Source organism: Mus pahari, chromosome X, assembly GCF_900095145.1.
Source record: "Mus pahari chromosome X, PAHARI_EIJ_v1.1, whole genome shotgun sequence".
Classification (NCBI taxonomy): domain Eukaryota; kingdom Metazoa; phylum Chordata; class Mammalia; order Rodentia; family Muridae; genus Mus; species Mus pahari.
In genome coordinates, this window is record NC_034613.1 from 95,175,204 (window position 1) to 95,191,377 (window position 16,174).

A 16,174-nucleotide genomic window follows, 5' to 3' on the forward strand; every position below is an offset into this window, starting at 1 on the left:
TGCCCATTGAATGGATCCAAGATCGACTCCATGGGGAGAATAGTGGATCAATATATGGTGTCGTGAGCTTTCTAACAACCTAGATCTGGGAATATAGTAGGGTCATGTTGGAGTGTATCTTTTATGATTAACTAAAGTGATAGCAACCAAACTGTCTTCTCAATAAATACCCATGCATTCAGATAGCTCTTGATGTTAATCAAAGAGACCCTTTGAATGTTCAAGATGGAGAAAATAAGCCATTAATATTGCATTGTCTCTAAAAGGTCACTTATGCCAAAACCTCTAAGGATCAAGGAACTTTAAGGAACAGGATATATGAGCTGAAGACAGGGTATAAGGCTATGATAGAACTTACAAAAGATTCTCTGCTACTTCAATCATTGACTCATAACATCTTTTGAACCAACGCTGGGTTAAAAGACCAGGTTCATCAACACTTAGCCAAAACTGAAACAGTTTTTCACATTGGATTATACTTTAACTCTGAACTACTCCTGGCTATGGATATATTCTAAAAGAGTGGCAAGCACTGTTATCAGTTCAGTTTCAGGTATCAGATTAAAGTTATTGATACATTTGCAGTTGACTTTTCATACAGGAAAAAATGGCATGAATCTAACTCTGTCCTCATACATTTATTTTTATTTTTTTTATAAGATATTTTCTTTACTTACATTTCAAGTGTTATCAACATTCTTGGTTTTCCCTCCAAAAACGCAGTATACCCTCCCCCACCCCCCTGCTCACCAACCCACACACTTCTGCTTCCTGGTCTTGGCATCCCCCTACACTGGGGCATTGAGCCTTCACAGGACCAAAGGCCCCTCTTCCCACTGATGACCAACAAGGCCATCCTCTGCTTCATATTCAGCTGGAGTCATAGGTCCCTCCATGCGTACTCTTTGGTTGGTGGTTTAGTCCCTGAGAACTCTGGGGGTATTGGTTAATTCATATTGTTGTTCCTCCTACGGGGTTGCAAACCCCTTCAGCTCCTTGGGTCCTTTCTCTAGCTCCTCCATTGATCCAAAGGCATACAGGAAAAGACTTCTGTCTTCCAGGCAGCTAGGAGGATTTTCTCAAAGCCCAGTCCCACAGAGACACACTTCCTCTAACAAGGCCACACATCCTAATATTGCCATTCCCTGGGCCAAGCATATGCAAATATATTTACATAGGGATACTCATACACATATGTATACATACACAATCTTCTGTTTTAAATTTTATTAGATATTTTCTTTATTTACATTTCAAATGATATCCCCTTTCCTCGTTTCCCCTCCTAAAACCCCTTATCCCATCCCCGCTCCCCCTGCTCACCAACCCACCCACTCTCAACAATTTTCTGAAGTACAACATAGTACAGTAATAAGCCTCCATTGTCTACTTGACACACCTGGGAAACAAGAACCTCAACTAAGAATTTGGTTCTCTTGGATTGACCTGGGGGAAGGCATACAGTATATTTTCTTGATTAATAATTGATGCAGAAAATATGATCTAGTGGGGACTGTTCTATCCCTGTGCACTTGGTCCTGGGTTATATAAGAATGGTAGATGATCAAGTCAGATGATGCAAGACACTAAAGCAGAGTTCCTTTGTGGTCTCTACTTTAGTTCTTAGCTCCAGGTCCCTGCTTTTGTATTCCCCCAATCAATCTTAACTTGTAAGCTGAAATAAATTCTTTCCTCCCCAATTTGATTTTGGTCAGTGTTTTATCACAGCAATAGAAAACAAGTAATGAATGCACATACATGTGCAGGTGTATACTCAAACACTCATTCAAACACACACACACACACACACACACACACACATACACACAAACATACACACAAACACACCTTGCACATACTAACAAAGAAAGTAGATTCGAACATTAGCACTTTTGTGACTTATAGCCACTGTAGATTTTCAACTTAGCCAGAGTGTTTACAAGTTGAACACAAGATTCCTCAGAACACCTAGGTTATTTTGTTTGCTTGAAGTATAAATGTTACTGAGACCATGTTATATCTATTGAATGAGCTAAACAATGTTTCTTCTTGAATAGTATACTAGAATCACTGCTTTCAGTTTCAACTATTGGCCAGTTTAAAAAGTAGAAAATTTACTCTTCTTTGTGGGTTACTATCATTATTTGTAGGATCAAATAATTTATTACCTGTTTTTTTTTTCTTACTTTTTTTTTTTTTTTTTTTTTTTTTTTGGTTTTTCAAGACAGGATTTCTCTGTATAGCCCTGGCTGTCCTGGAACTCACTTTGTAGACCAGGCTGGCNTTTCTCTGTATAGCCCTGGCTGTCCTGGAACTCACTTTGTAGACCAGGCTGGCCTCAAACTCAGAAATCTGCCTGCCTCTGCCTCCCAAGTGCTGAGATTAAAGGCGTGCACCACCACACCCGGCTGTTTTTTTCTTACTTAATGCTTTTAAAACTTGTTATGGGTTAAATAAATTTTATTCTCTTAGAGTTGATATCAAACTACAGATACTTATGACTGATACAAGTTATACCTTGGAATAAGGGTAAATGGTTTATCTTATGAACAGTGGTTGAGTAAAGATGTTTATGATTCTTTATATAGAAGTAATCTATGTTATTTTAGATGATAATATAACAAGACATGTCTATAGAAAAATGGAAAATGTGATTATTTCATTTTGTTAAAGATTATATATATATATATATATATATATATATATATATATATATATATATATATGTGTGTGTGTGTGTGTGTGTGTGTGTGTGTGTATTTGTGTAGCAGTTTTAAAATTTGGAGAATACAAACACTTCTGACTACATCACAAAAACAGAAAACAAAAAACTGAAAAATGAATACAGATAGTAGAACATGTACTTGTAATACAATGTTCCAAGGCAATATTTCTCACAATAACTGAAAACTAGAAACTGCTAAAGTATGTGAATAGATAGATTTTTAAAAAGATGTTATACCTTAAAGTGGATTGTATTATAGTGGGCTTTGAGGCCATGATTCTGTTAGTAAGGCTCCTTTTGTAAAATCATGATGACCTAATTTTGGATCCTGTTGTTCTCATTAAAAATGACTACTAAGGGATTCTGGAAAGATCTAGGTTCTAGATTCTAAGAGCTAGTGGAAAGAAAACTGTGTTCAGAATATAGAGTGAAAAAAAGTTTTTCAATAGCTCTGCTTGAAAAAAAATCTAACTTAATTAGATAGATTGAAAAACCATGAGGAATGATCATATACACCTAATTTATTTATTTTTCTTTTGCTGTGTCTAAAGGACATACACAACGCAAACTCCCAAAAGAAAATGTTTAATTTTATGCTGATGACTGTAGAGGATTAGAATCTACAATCATAATGGTGGGAACTACAGCATCAAGCAATGTTGGCCTGGAGTAATAGCTGAAAAATTACATCTTTACACATAAGCATGAGGCAGAGAGATCAGACTAGAAGTGCTGTCAGGTTTTGAATTCTCAAAGACCACTCTCAATGAAAAATATTCTCCAACAAGGCTCTAACTTTTCATCCTTCCCCAACACGTCCAACAATTAGGTATCAAGCATTCAAATATGTCAGCCCGGGCCTGCTACTCTTATTGAGACCATTAGAGAGCATTTCATCCCAATTCTTGGTAGGTGGGGCAAGGAGGATCTCTGTAGCTCATAGGCCTCAACCTAGTCAAATACAAAGTGAGTAGTATACACTATCCCAAAAAGTAGATGGAAAGCAACTAAGCAGGATACCCTACATCAAACTCTTCCCTCCACATTATGTGCACACATATATACTAGCTCACAGGCAAACAAACACACATGAACACATACATATTCATATACCCTTATACATGAATACAGTTTTACTAAGTCCTATGACATAAAAATGTACCTTTAATGAAAATATCTGAAATAAAATTTTGTCAATTGCAAAAAAGTTTCAAATACACCATAATTTGAGTTATATAAGTTATGTGCAATGGCTAAATTCATTGTTATGTAGCAGAAGTAAGACAAGTAGTTTATTTTGCAATTGGTGACATCTTTTCACTTTTCTTTTTAAAAATTTTATTGATAATAAGATCTTCTTCCATACAATACACACAGATCATGGTTTTCCCTCTGTCTACTCCTCCAAACTCACTCTGCCTCTCCTATCCTCCAGGTCCACTACCCCTCCACTTCGGCTTCAGAAAGGAGAAGGCATCCAACAGAGAACATGGAAAATGGACAAAACAAGATACAATAAGATAAGTAAAAGCTTTCATATTAGGGTTTACAAGGTAACACAGTAGGATATAAAGAGTCCCAAGAGCAGGCAAAACAGTCCCACTATTAGGACTCCCACAAAACACCAAGTGAAGAGCCATAGCATATATGCAAATGACTTGGAGCAGGCTCATGAAGGCCTCATACTTGCCCCTTAGGTTTCTGTAATCCCATATAAGCACCATTTAACTGATTTGGTGAGCCATGTTCTCCTGGAGTACTCTATCCCCATCTGACTCTTGCAATATTCTGCACTCTTTCCAGGGTTTCCCAATAGATGGAGACCTCAAATTTAAACTCTCTCTCTCCAAATGTTGTCTGTCTGTGAGTTTTTGTACCTGCCATCATCAATTGCCAGGGAAAGCATCTCTGACACCTACTGAACAATTCACCAACTGATGTGTGCAGCATAGTATGATTAAGAATCATTTCATTGATTATTTTTTGACTGTAGTATTTGGTTCTACCCTAAGTCTCTGGGCTACCAAGTTTATAGAGCCTAGCCACCCAGGCAGTGCAGAGAATGGTCTCAGTCTCAAGGTGTGAGCCACAGACTAAACCGAACATTGGTGGGCCACTGGCACAAGTTGTATGTCACCACTGACCCATTGCATCATGCAGATTGTTTTATGGGTGGGCTGACTTCTAGGTTTCTCGTTCTATAGCCTGCAGATCACCTTCTCACACTAAAGAGACCAGAACACCGTGACGAGTACTGCATTCTCCACTTCTCATGCTTGCAAGGTAAATGCTTTATTGAATCCTATCCACAAACATTGACTATTCATATTGTACAGTGAATGATTTTATGGACTTACCTTCATATTTAATAAATTACTTTTCAGAATTGATTCTTTTCTTAATATTTGTTCATTTATTTGTAGTTTGTGAGGGCAAATGCATATACTACTTAACCAAGGCAATCATTCTACTAATGAGCTATACAACCAGGGATGCATTGCTTCTTTTTAAAAATAGATTTGTGAAGGTGTAATTTTCATAATGTATAATTACCACTTTATATTTTATGTTATTTCACAACTTATTACAACCATCATCCAAAATTTAATGTGAAAATATATATTACAACTTAAAATGTTTGTTTGTTTGTTTATTTATTTATTGGTTTTTTTTCGAGACAGGGTTTCTCTGTGTAGCCCTGGCTGTCCTGGAACTCACTTTGTAGATCAGGATGGCCTCGAACTCAGAAATTCACCTGCCTCTGCCTTACAAGTGCTGGGATTAAAGGCGTGTGCCACCACCACCTGGCTTTAATTTCATTTTCATGTATTGTATTATTGATGCATAGAAGGTTTTGAATATTTTGGTTTATGTTGTATCCTGGAAAATTTTGAATTTACTAGTTCTTTAAAAATAGTGCCAAATGGAGCTCTGAAAGAATTTGAGGTAAAATGTGCAGGTCTATATAGGAGGATTTGGAGAGAAGAAAGGAAAGGGGACATGTTTTAATTAATTATAATATCAAAAAAATGAAACAAAAATTCATGTGTTCATTTCAGTTTTATGTTAATAAATTCCAGCTATCTGCAGAGACAGATTTACTCATTTCCTTTTGATCTTTTAGTTGCTAGATCCCCTAAATATATTTTGCTATCTATTAATTCTAATTATGACTTCCAGTTAGTTGTTGACAAACAGTGACAAAACTTATTATGTATATCAGATTCCTGATATCTTAGTAATGGGTATAATTTATTTAACCATTACAAGTTACTTTAATTGCATGTTTGTGATATATTACCTTAATTTTGTTAAAACACATTCATTTTATATTTAGAATATTGAGATTTTTTTTCATGAAAGAATATTTCTGAAAAAATTTCACTTTGAGCCCAGGCTTGTGACAAAATTTTTGCCTCAGTATGCTATTTTTTTCTTTACAAGTGTACGCTATTATATGCTTAATCTTGTCTATAACTTTCCATATAATCTTATTTCAGTAACTTGTTTTATTAACACAGGTTAAACAGTCATTGATTTGGGTAGGCTCTGCTAGCCTAGCATTTATGGGTTTATTCTTGTTGATCACAGAACATGGTTGTTTTTAATGTGTTAGAGGTTTATTCTGCTTCAGAGTAACTCTCTGAAGATTGTACATCTGTGCTTGCTCCTCATTCCTTATAGTGGTTTGCAATTTTCATTTGTTGTAATGTCATAGTTTGGCTTTGCCTTAAGAGAAATAATGGCCCTTGTGAAGTTAGTTTGAAATTTTTCAATTTGATGCTGGGAATTGAACTCAGGACTACCTCTAGAAGAGCACTCAGTGCTCTTAATCTCTGAGCCATCTCTACAGTTCCTCTTTGAGGATTTTATGTGTAAAGATTGCTGTATCATTTTCCTTTTCCTCTCACTTTTCCAATTCTTGTGTACTGCTCAACCAACTACTTTCCAATTTATGATCCTGTCTTCTGTAATTATTTTTATTTACACACACACACACACACACACACACACACACACACACACACACACACACTTTAGTAGCAGCTTCTCCTCTGTTCTATGATCTTTCCAGCCACTAGTCCTAGTTTATAGTACTAGACATGAGTTTCTTTGTATTGATCAGGACTTAAATACAACTGTTGTTTATGGCCAAGATTAATAATGCCCCCAAGATATACCTAGATAAACATATATAGATGTAGATGATATATATATATATATATATATATATATATATATATATAGAGAGAGAGAGAGAGAGAGAGAGAGAGAGAGAGATTACAATTAGCATTGCTCTCATTCAAATAGGTTTATGACTGACCATTTAGGATTAGGGTTTGTTTCTGTTCAAAAAAAGCCTGATTTTTCCTTATCAATAGCATTTGCCTTCTTATTACTCTTCATCAACGTATGGGTTACAAAGAAAAAGTGTTATGTTTTTCTCCATCTATGTTTGTATATTGTTTGGTGTTGCCATTCTATGGGTGTTGTTTATGCAATCATGTTGTAGTTTCATGGCTTCACTGCCATGTCTAGAAAACACTATCTCACAATACATGGCCTAGCTCTAAAGCTTTTACACCATTTCTTATTCCTCACCCAGAATGTTACCAGAGTCTTAGGTGTAAGATTGTGGTTTGCATGTATTAATTAGGGGTGAGCAGCCCATGATCACTTATGCTCTCCATTTTGCTCATTTACTTTTGCTAGGTTTACATTGTAAGGACTTTCCTTGGGTTGAGCAAGCCTCAAGTCAAATTAGACAACTTTGGGGTATAATCAAGATTAATAAGGCTTGGAATGAACATAATTAAGCTTAAAAATTTATATTCCTTGAATTAAACTCAATAACCAAAGTCTAAAATAATGCTGAATTTTCTTGGCTTTCATTTATTTTATATATTTGTGTTTATAAACCTAAACTCTGTAGGTACATAATATTCTTGTGTTATCTTATTGCTATTCCTGTGGTATTTTAATGTTATTACCATGGTAATTTTGTCACATAAAATATGGAAAAATTTATTGATACATTCTCATTTTCTACATTTATAAGATGTTCTAAAAGATGAGTGATATTACTTCAAAATTTGGTAATATACATCATTGAATATTTCTAAAGCTTTATATCTCATTTCCCAATTGTTAATTGAAACTTTTAACCTGTCATAGATATTTATATTGCTGTTTCTTATTCATCCAGTTTGAGTAATTTTTATTTATTTGAAGGAATTTGTCTAAATACTTAATAAATACAAACAAAAAATGACTCGACATCTTTGCCTAGCAGTGCAATGAAAAAAAATTGCGTTGAAATCCCATCTCATTTCAATTATAATTACAGGCCACAATGTTTTTAAAGAGGAAAGAAAAGAAAAGACTCAGTGGTAACATGGGAGAAAAGGAGCACTTATTCACAGACAGGAAGGCAAACTATTGTTGCTAGGATGGAAATTAATATGCAGTCTCTTTTTATAAAGCCATTGAATTAATCTATGTTCCAGCTATGCAATTTTTGGGTATATACCACTAAAATCAAAACAGCATTACAAAAAGTATTTATACAGCCAGGCATGGTGGTATACACTTTATCTCCAGTACCCAAAAATTGTAGGCAGGCAGATATTTGTGAATTAGAAGCTAGCCTTGCCTACTTACTCCAAGCCAGCTAGAACTAGATAATAAGACAATATCTCAAACAGCAACAAATGATTTATACAACAATGCTTATCTCCACACACTTCACCATAGCTAACTTATGGAGTCACTGTTGAATAGATAATAATTAATAAAATGTAACATATATATGTGATAGAATTTCTACATTATGATGGCAATGATAATAATGATGACTATGATGATATATGTGTATGTGTGCATGTCCGTGTATATGTGCATGCACATGAGCATGCATGAGAATATGCATATACATGTGCTAGAAGAGGTCATATTCTGTACCACTCTATCACTCTCTGCTTTAATCTCTTGAGACAAGAACTTCACTGTCACTCTAAAATAGTGGGATTTTTTTATTATAAAACACATTATTGTTATACACCTTAGAAATTCTAGTACAGTGTAGTAACCTGTAAATGAAAAAGTTATGTTAGCACAAAAGAATATTCCTAAGTACTCCTGGAATCTCTATTCATAAAAACAAAACCTTTGATTGGTGGGAGATGATATGCTAACTGTGTTTGTGCTACATTTTTTACAAATGATTTCTCTGCATTATGATATTGCTTGACAATACAAAATAACTCCAGATTTGTCATGATTAAACCTCAAAAGAAACTTTTTGCATGAAGGAAACTTTAAAATAGAAATTTTGGCAAAATAAAGTTCTAGTGCAGAGAGTGCAGAGGCTAAATAAATGGTTGCCAGAAGTTATCAGTAAGAAAGCAGATTGATCACCAACCATGGCTTTAAAAGGGCGATATCTATAATTTTTTTTCTGTGGAGGTCTTTAATTTTACATTTTTCCACTCAGTTATGACAATGTAATATTTTTTTAACATTGGCAAATATCTGTCTGGAGTGAAATTATCTCTGGTTAAATACAGCTATCACTGAAGAGATGCCTCTGGGAATTTTCTCAAACCGATGCTATTGTTTTATATTTAACTTTGAAACTCTGTCAGAAAGGGGAAGGCTGGGTAAATATTCTGGGTTGATATAACTTTCTGATCTGTGTTGTCAAAGTGATTATGTACATACAATCATGATAACATTTATTGCTTTACTTCAAGGGGAAAAAGACTTGGACAGTATGACTAATAATGCATTTTTATTTTACTTTTTAAAAAACATTATTAGAGCTAAGAGAAGAAATTCACTTCTTTGTAGAAGCAACTGAAACCTGAACCATCCTGAACTATAAAAATATATACTGGCTTACATATGTTCCTGTTCCAAGAAAGTATAAAAGCTGTACAGTGAAGCTGAGCTTTTATTGCTCTCTTTTTATTTTGATGGTAAAACCCATTAAATTATTATTATATTTTCTTGGCATTTTGCTGTTGTTTTGCTATTCTCATACATGCTGTCTTTTGCTTTTTTTTAATGAATATATATATATATATATATATATATATATATATATATTGTGTTCATGTGTTTTGATTACTTTCAATTTCATTCAAATAGATTTTTATTTCATATAATGCATTCTTACCATGTCAGAGATACACCTGCTCCCACTGTTCAGAGTTCTTCAAAAGCAAAAAACAAAAAACAAAAAACAAAACAAAACAAAAAAAAAAACAGCCACGTGTACTATAAAATAGAGAGGCCCTAGTGGATACCTTCAAATGTCCAATGTTTGCTAGTTTGCTTTCTGTGAGCCCGTATCAGTCATGCTTAGTTGATGTAATAGGATATATTCTCCTGGTGTTCTCCATCCCCTCTGACTCCTGCAATCTTTCCTCTCCATCTTTTATAGGGTGCCAGGAGCTCCTGTAGGAAGGACCTGATGGAGTCCTCCAATTTAGAGTATCTCTCTGTGCATAATGTATGGGGATGGGTCTCAGCATCCACTCCCATCTGCTGCCAGAGGAAGCCTCTCTGATGACAACTGGATGAGGTACCTACAAGAATCTACAAGTATAGCAGAATATCATCTTATATCCTGGAATCATTTCATTGATATTTTTGCCAGTCTTTGGGCTATACAGTCTGTGGTTTCTGGCCACAACTCAGTGTAGGGTATGGGCTCCCTCTCATGGTATGTGGCTCAATTTAAACCGGATATTGGTTGGCCACTCTCACAAGTTCTGTGTTATCATTGCCCCATAGCATTTTCTTACCACTATATTTATATAATTACCAGTATATTTCATTGTAAATTTAATCACAGTCTGTCCCTTTATGTAATTATAAATAACTGTGTAGTGTGGTCACAGTATTCATCGATCTTTGTTTGGATATGGTCTTGAAATGGATATTTTTTTCATTCTGTTTCTTTGATGTTTCCACTCTCAGCAAGGTTTTACCTCCTCTCCTACTAGTCACATCTAAGCCCAACAACTTTATCACTGAATTTTTTTTTCTTTTTTGGTTTTTCGAGACAGTGTTTCTCTGTGTAGCCCTGGCTGCCCTGGAACTCACTCTGTAGACCTTGCTAGCCTCGAACTCAGAAATCCACCTGCCTCTGCCTCCCAAGCGCTGGGATTAAAGGCATGCACCACCATTGCCTGGTTTATCACTGAATTCTTAGTCTATTCAATGAAAAATATCTATTTATTTTGTCTCTTGTCAATTATAAATTATATGCCAATAGATTTATTATAACACATTTTCAGCAGGCCATACTTAAAGTCACCCCCCCAAGTTTAAATAAATAATAGTGATAGATTCCAGAAAGAATTAAATTCTGAAGACCTAGTTGAACAACTGTAGACATTTGTACATATTTTAATGAAATAGCTCACTGGATAGATAAATGTAAGAATTTTTATTAGTTGTTATAGAGGTTCTACTTTTTTTCTTGGTAGTGACACGCATTTTTCAAAGTCAGTCTTATTCAAAAACTGATCATGGCAGAGCTACTAGGTTTTAATTCTCTAGCATATAATTTTACTCTGAATTCCTCCTTTCATAAGAAACAGGGAATAATAAATACTTTTATTCAGCTTACTTTCTCCTTTTAATACCACCATACTGGATCCCAAAGCTTGGAATTGTATTATTCACAGTAGTCAGGTCTACCTATATCAATTAACATAGTCAGGATAATTTCCAATGGGCATAACCAAAGCCTTGTCTCCTAGGTAATCCTAGATATTGAGTTATCTTGACATTTAAGATTAACATTATAAGACCTTTCCAGTTTCTTTACCAGGACGCTTAGTGCTATGAACATTCCTCTTAGCACTGTTTTACTTGTGTTCGATAAGTTTGGGTATGATGTGTGCCAACGTCTTCCTTAAATTCCAGAAACTCTTTAATTTCTTTCTTTATTTCTTCCCTGACCAAGCTATCATTGAGTATAGAGTTGTTCAGTTTCCATGTGTATGTGGGCTTTCTGATTCTTTTGATGTTATTGAAGACCAGCCATAGGCCATAGTGATCTGTTAGGATGCATGATATTATTTCAATCTTCTTGTATCTGTTGCGGGTTTTCATGTGACCAATTACATGGTCAATTTTGGAGAAGGTTACATGAGATGCTGAGAAGAAGGTATATTCTTTTGTCTTAGGGTGAAACGTTCTGTAGATATCTGTTAAATACATTTGGTTCATAACCTCTGTTAGTTTCACTGTGTCTCCATTTAGTTTCTGTTTCAATAACCTGTCCATTGGTGAGAGTGGGGTGTTGAAATCTCCCACTATTATTGTGTGGAGTTCAATGTGTGTTTTGAGTTTTAGTAAAGTTTCTTTCATGAAATTTGGTGCTCTCTCATTTGGGGCATACATGTTCAGAATGAAGACTTTCTCTTGGTGGAATTTTTTCTCCTTGATGAATGTGAAGTGTATAATTTTGTTTGAAATTTTGATAACTTGATAACTTTTGGTTGAAAGTCTATTTTATTGGATATTAGGATGGCAAATCCTGCTTGTTTCCTGTGACCATTTGCTTGGAAGACCTTTTTTCCATCCTTTTACTCTGAAATAGTGCCTGACATTGTTGTTGAGGTGTGTCTCTTGTATGCAGCAAAAGGCTGGATCTTGTTTGTGTATCCGGTCTGTTAGCGCACGTCTTTTTATAGGTGAGTTGAGTCCATTAATATTGAGAGATATTAAAGACAGATGACTGCTGGTTCCTGATATGTTTGTTTTTGTAGGTGGCTTTACGTGCTTGTGGTTCTCTGCTTTTGACTTTGTTGTGAGATGCCTAATATCTTGTCCTTTCATTAGTGCAGGTATCTTCCTTGTATTGGAGTTTTCCTTCTAGGATCTTCTGCAGGGCTGTGTTGGTAGGTATATAGTTTGAATTTGGTTTTGTCCTGGAATATTTTGGTTTCTCCTTCTATGTTTTCTGGGTATACTAGCCTGGGCTGGCATTTGTGTTTTCTTAGAGTCTGAATGACCTCTGACCAGGCTCTTCTGGTTTTCATAGTCTCTGTTGAGAAGTCTGGTGTGATTCAGTGTTAGGGTCTACATTTGTATGTTACTTGGCCTTTTTTTCCTTGTAGAATTTAATAATCTTTCTTTGCTTTGTGCATTCAGTGTTTTGATAAATATGTGACAAGAAGATTTTCTTTTCTGGTCCCATTTATTTGGTGTTCTATAGGCTTCTTGTACCTTTATGTCCATCTCTTTCTTTAGGTTGGGGAAGTTTTCTTCAATGATTTTGTTAAAGGCATTTTCAGGTCCTTTGAGCTTGGAATCTTCATTCTCCTCTATTCCAATTATCCTTAGATTTGGTCTTTTCATTTTGTCCTGAATTTCCTACATGCTTTGGGTTAGGATTTTTTTATGTTTGAAATTTCTTTGACAGTTGTGTTAATCTCTTCTACAGTAACGTCTACACCTGAGATTCTCTCTTCTATCTGTTGTATTCTGTTAGTAAAACTTATATCTGTCATAGCTGACCTCTTTCCTAGGTTTTTCATTTACAGGTTTGCCTCCATTTGTGTTTTCTTTATTGTTTCTCCTTCCAATTTTAGGTCGTTGATTGCTTTCTTCAATTCTTTTACCTGTTTACCTGTGTTTTCAGTGAGTTATTGATATCCTCCTTAAAGGACTCTACTATCTTCATGAGAGAGGATTTTAGGACAGATTCTGATTTTCAGGTTTGTTGGTGTATTTAGGGCTTGCTGTAGTGGGAAAACTGGGTTCTGATGATGTTCACATATTTTGACTTCTGTTGCTTATGGTCTTGCTCTTGCCTTTCAACATCTGGATGTCACTGGTGTTTGTTGATCTGGGTGACTGTATGGAGTCTGCCTCTTTTGACCCTGTGTTGAGAATTCACAAATGAGGAATCTTGAATGGCTGAGAAGCACCTAAAGAAATTTTCTAAGCCCTTAGTGATCAAAGAAATTCAAATCAAAACGACCCTGAGGTTCCACCTTACACCAATTAAAATGACTAAGGTCAAAACCTCAGGTGACAACACATACTGGAGAGGATATGGACAAAGGGGAACACTCCTCCATTGCTGGTGGGATTCCCTCCTGGTACAACCACTCTGGAAATTCATCTGGAGGTTCCTCAGAAAATTGGAAATAGATCTACCTGAAGACCCAGATATGCCACTGTTGGGAGGATACCCAAAAGACACCACACCATGCCACAGGAGCACAAATTCCACTATGTTCATAGTGTCCTTATTTGTGATAGCCAGAACTGGAATCAATCTAGATGCCCCATGACAGAAGAATGGATACAGAAAATGTGGTTCATTTACGCAATGGAATACTATTCAGCTATTAAGAACAAGGACATCCTGAGCTTTTCAGGCAAATGGGTGGAAATAGAAAATATCATCATGAATGAGGTAACTGAGACCCAAAAGAACATGCATGGTATGTACTCACTAATAAGTAGATATTAGCCAAAAAAAAAAAAATGTACAGATTACCCAAGATACAGTCCAGAGAATTCAAAAAGCTCAACAAGCTGAAGTGCCTCAGTCCCATTTGGGAGAAAGAATAAAGCAATCACAAGTGGGGAAGAAAGGAGGGATCTGGAAGGGAAAATGGATGGGATGTGGGGATGTGGGAGGGAGAGGGAAACCTGATCTGGTATTGGCTGAGGGAAAAAGACTGAAACCCCGAGGGATAGCAGAAAGAATGTAAATAGGCAACCTCAGGAAATATAAGGTTTGAGGGACCTGCCAGTATGCACCAGAGACATGGGAGGTCAGAGAATTCCAGAACTAAAAGGGTGGGACCTTAGATGAAATGCCCAACAGTAGGGAGAGGGAACCCCATCAAATGAAGGATGGGGTTCCAATCCCACAGTCACATCTCTGAACCATAATTGTTCCTGTCTGAAAGAATTACAGAGATCTAAACCGAGAGGGTCCTGACGAAAAGAAGGTCCAGTGACAGGCCCAAAGTAGGATCCAGCTCAAAGGGAGGTCCAAGGGCCTGAAACTATTACTGACACTGTGCAGTGCTCAAAAAAAGGATCTATCATGACTGCCCTCTGAAAGACCCAACAAGCAGCAGATGCAGATATTTGCACCCAACCAATGGACAGAGCGGCTGACCCCTGTTGTTAAATTAGGGAAGGCTAAAAGAAGCTGAGGAGAAGGGCAATACTGCAGGAGGATAAGCAGTCTCAATTAATATGGACCACAAGATCTCTCAAACACTGAACCACCAAACAGATAGCAGGTACCAGCTGATATGAGGCTCCCAACATAATACAGTAGAGAACCTCTCGGTCTATGTTCATTCAGAGATGATGCACCTAACCCTCAAGAGATGGGAGCCCCCAGGGTGTTTAGAGGTCAGGGGGTGGGGAGGTGGCATCCACGTGGAAATGGGGTGGGGTGGGGAGGACATGTGGGATGTGGAGCATTCACTGAGTGGATGGAGGGCAAGGAATGGAATATGGAATGTAGAAAAATAAGTTAAAAATAAAATAAAATGAATTACAAAATATTAACATCATAATAAGTATATAAACTACAGACAAATTCATATTTTTATTCTTTAAAATGGTATAGGGACTGTTATCTTTGCATACAGACAAGATAGTCAAAATGGAAATGAAAATTAATATTGAAAATTTGACCTCATAAATAAAATAGGGAATTTTTCTTGTTAAAACTAATTATGTGTGGAAAGATGACTCAAAAGAACCATGTTAGTCAAGGCCATAAGCCACAGAATTATGGGGGCATTAGGTATGAATAATCATTTTTATTTGGACTCAGTGACAGAAAATGTAAGGTTTCAATATGATATGAACATATTTCTATAGAATCCAAAATTATTATTAAAATTAAGTTATATTAGAATGAATACCATCATTTGTGATTTTTAAATAATCTTTACTAACGTAATGTCAAGAAACATAATGAAAACTCTTAGGATATGAGTAGATTAATACTTAGAAATGAGTTATGAGAAAACAGTTAAAACTCTGTGATTTGATTCAATTAAATATCAAATGTTTTCAATTTTATAATGCAGTAGGAATGTTAGAGAGGCTTATACCTATATAAAACCTTGAAACAATACAATATTCTTATTAAAACTAATTACAAAAGCCTATATATCTGAATATTTGTGCTTTTGTCATTTATATAAGGAGAACTAATAATGAAAATTAACAAGGATGGATAAAACCAGAGACACTGAAATTGATAGAGGAGAAAGTGGGAAAAAACCTCGAAGATATGGGCACAGGGAAAAAAATTTCTCAACAGAACACCAACNGCTTGTGCTGTAAAATCAAGAATTGACAAATGGGACACCACAAAATTGCGAAGCTTCTGTAAGGCAAAAGACACTGTCAATAAGACAAAAAGGCCACCAACAGATTGGGAAA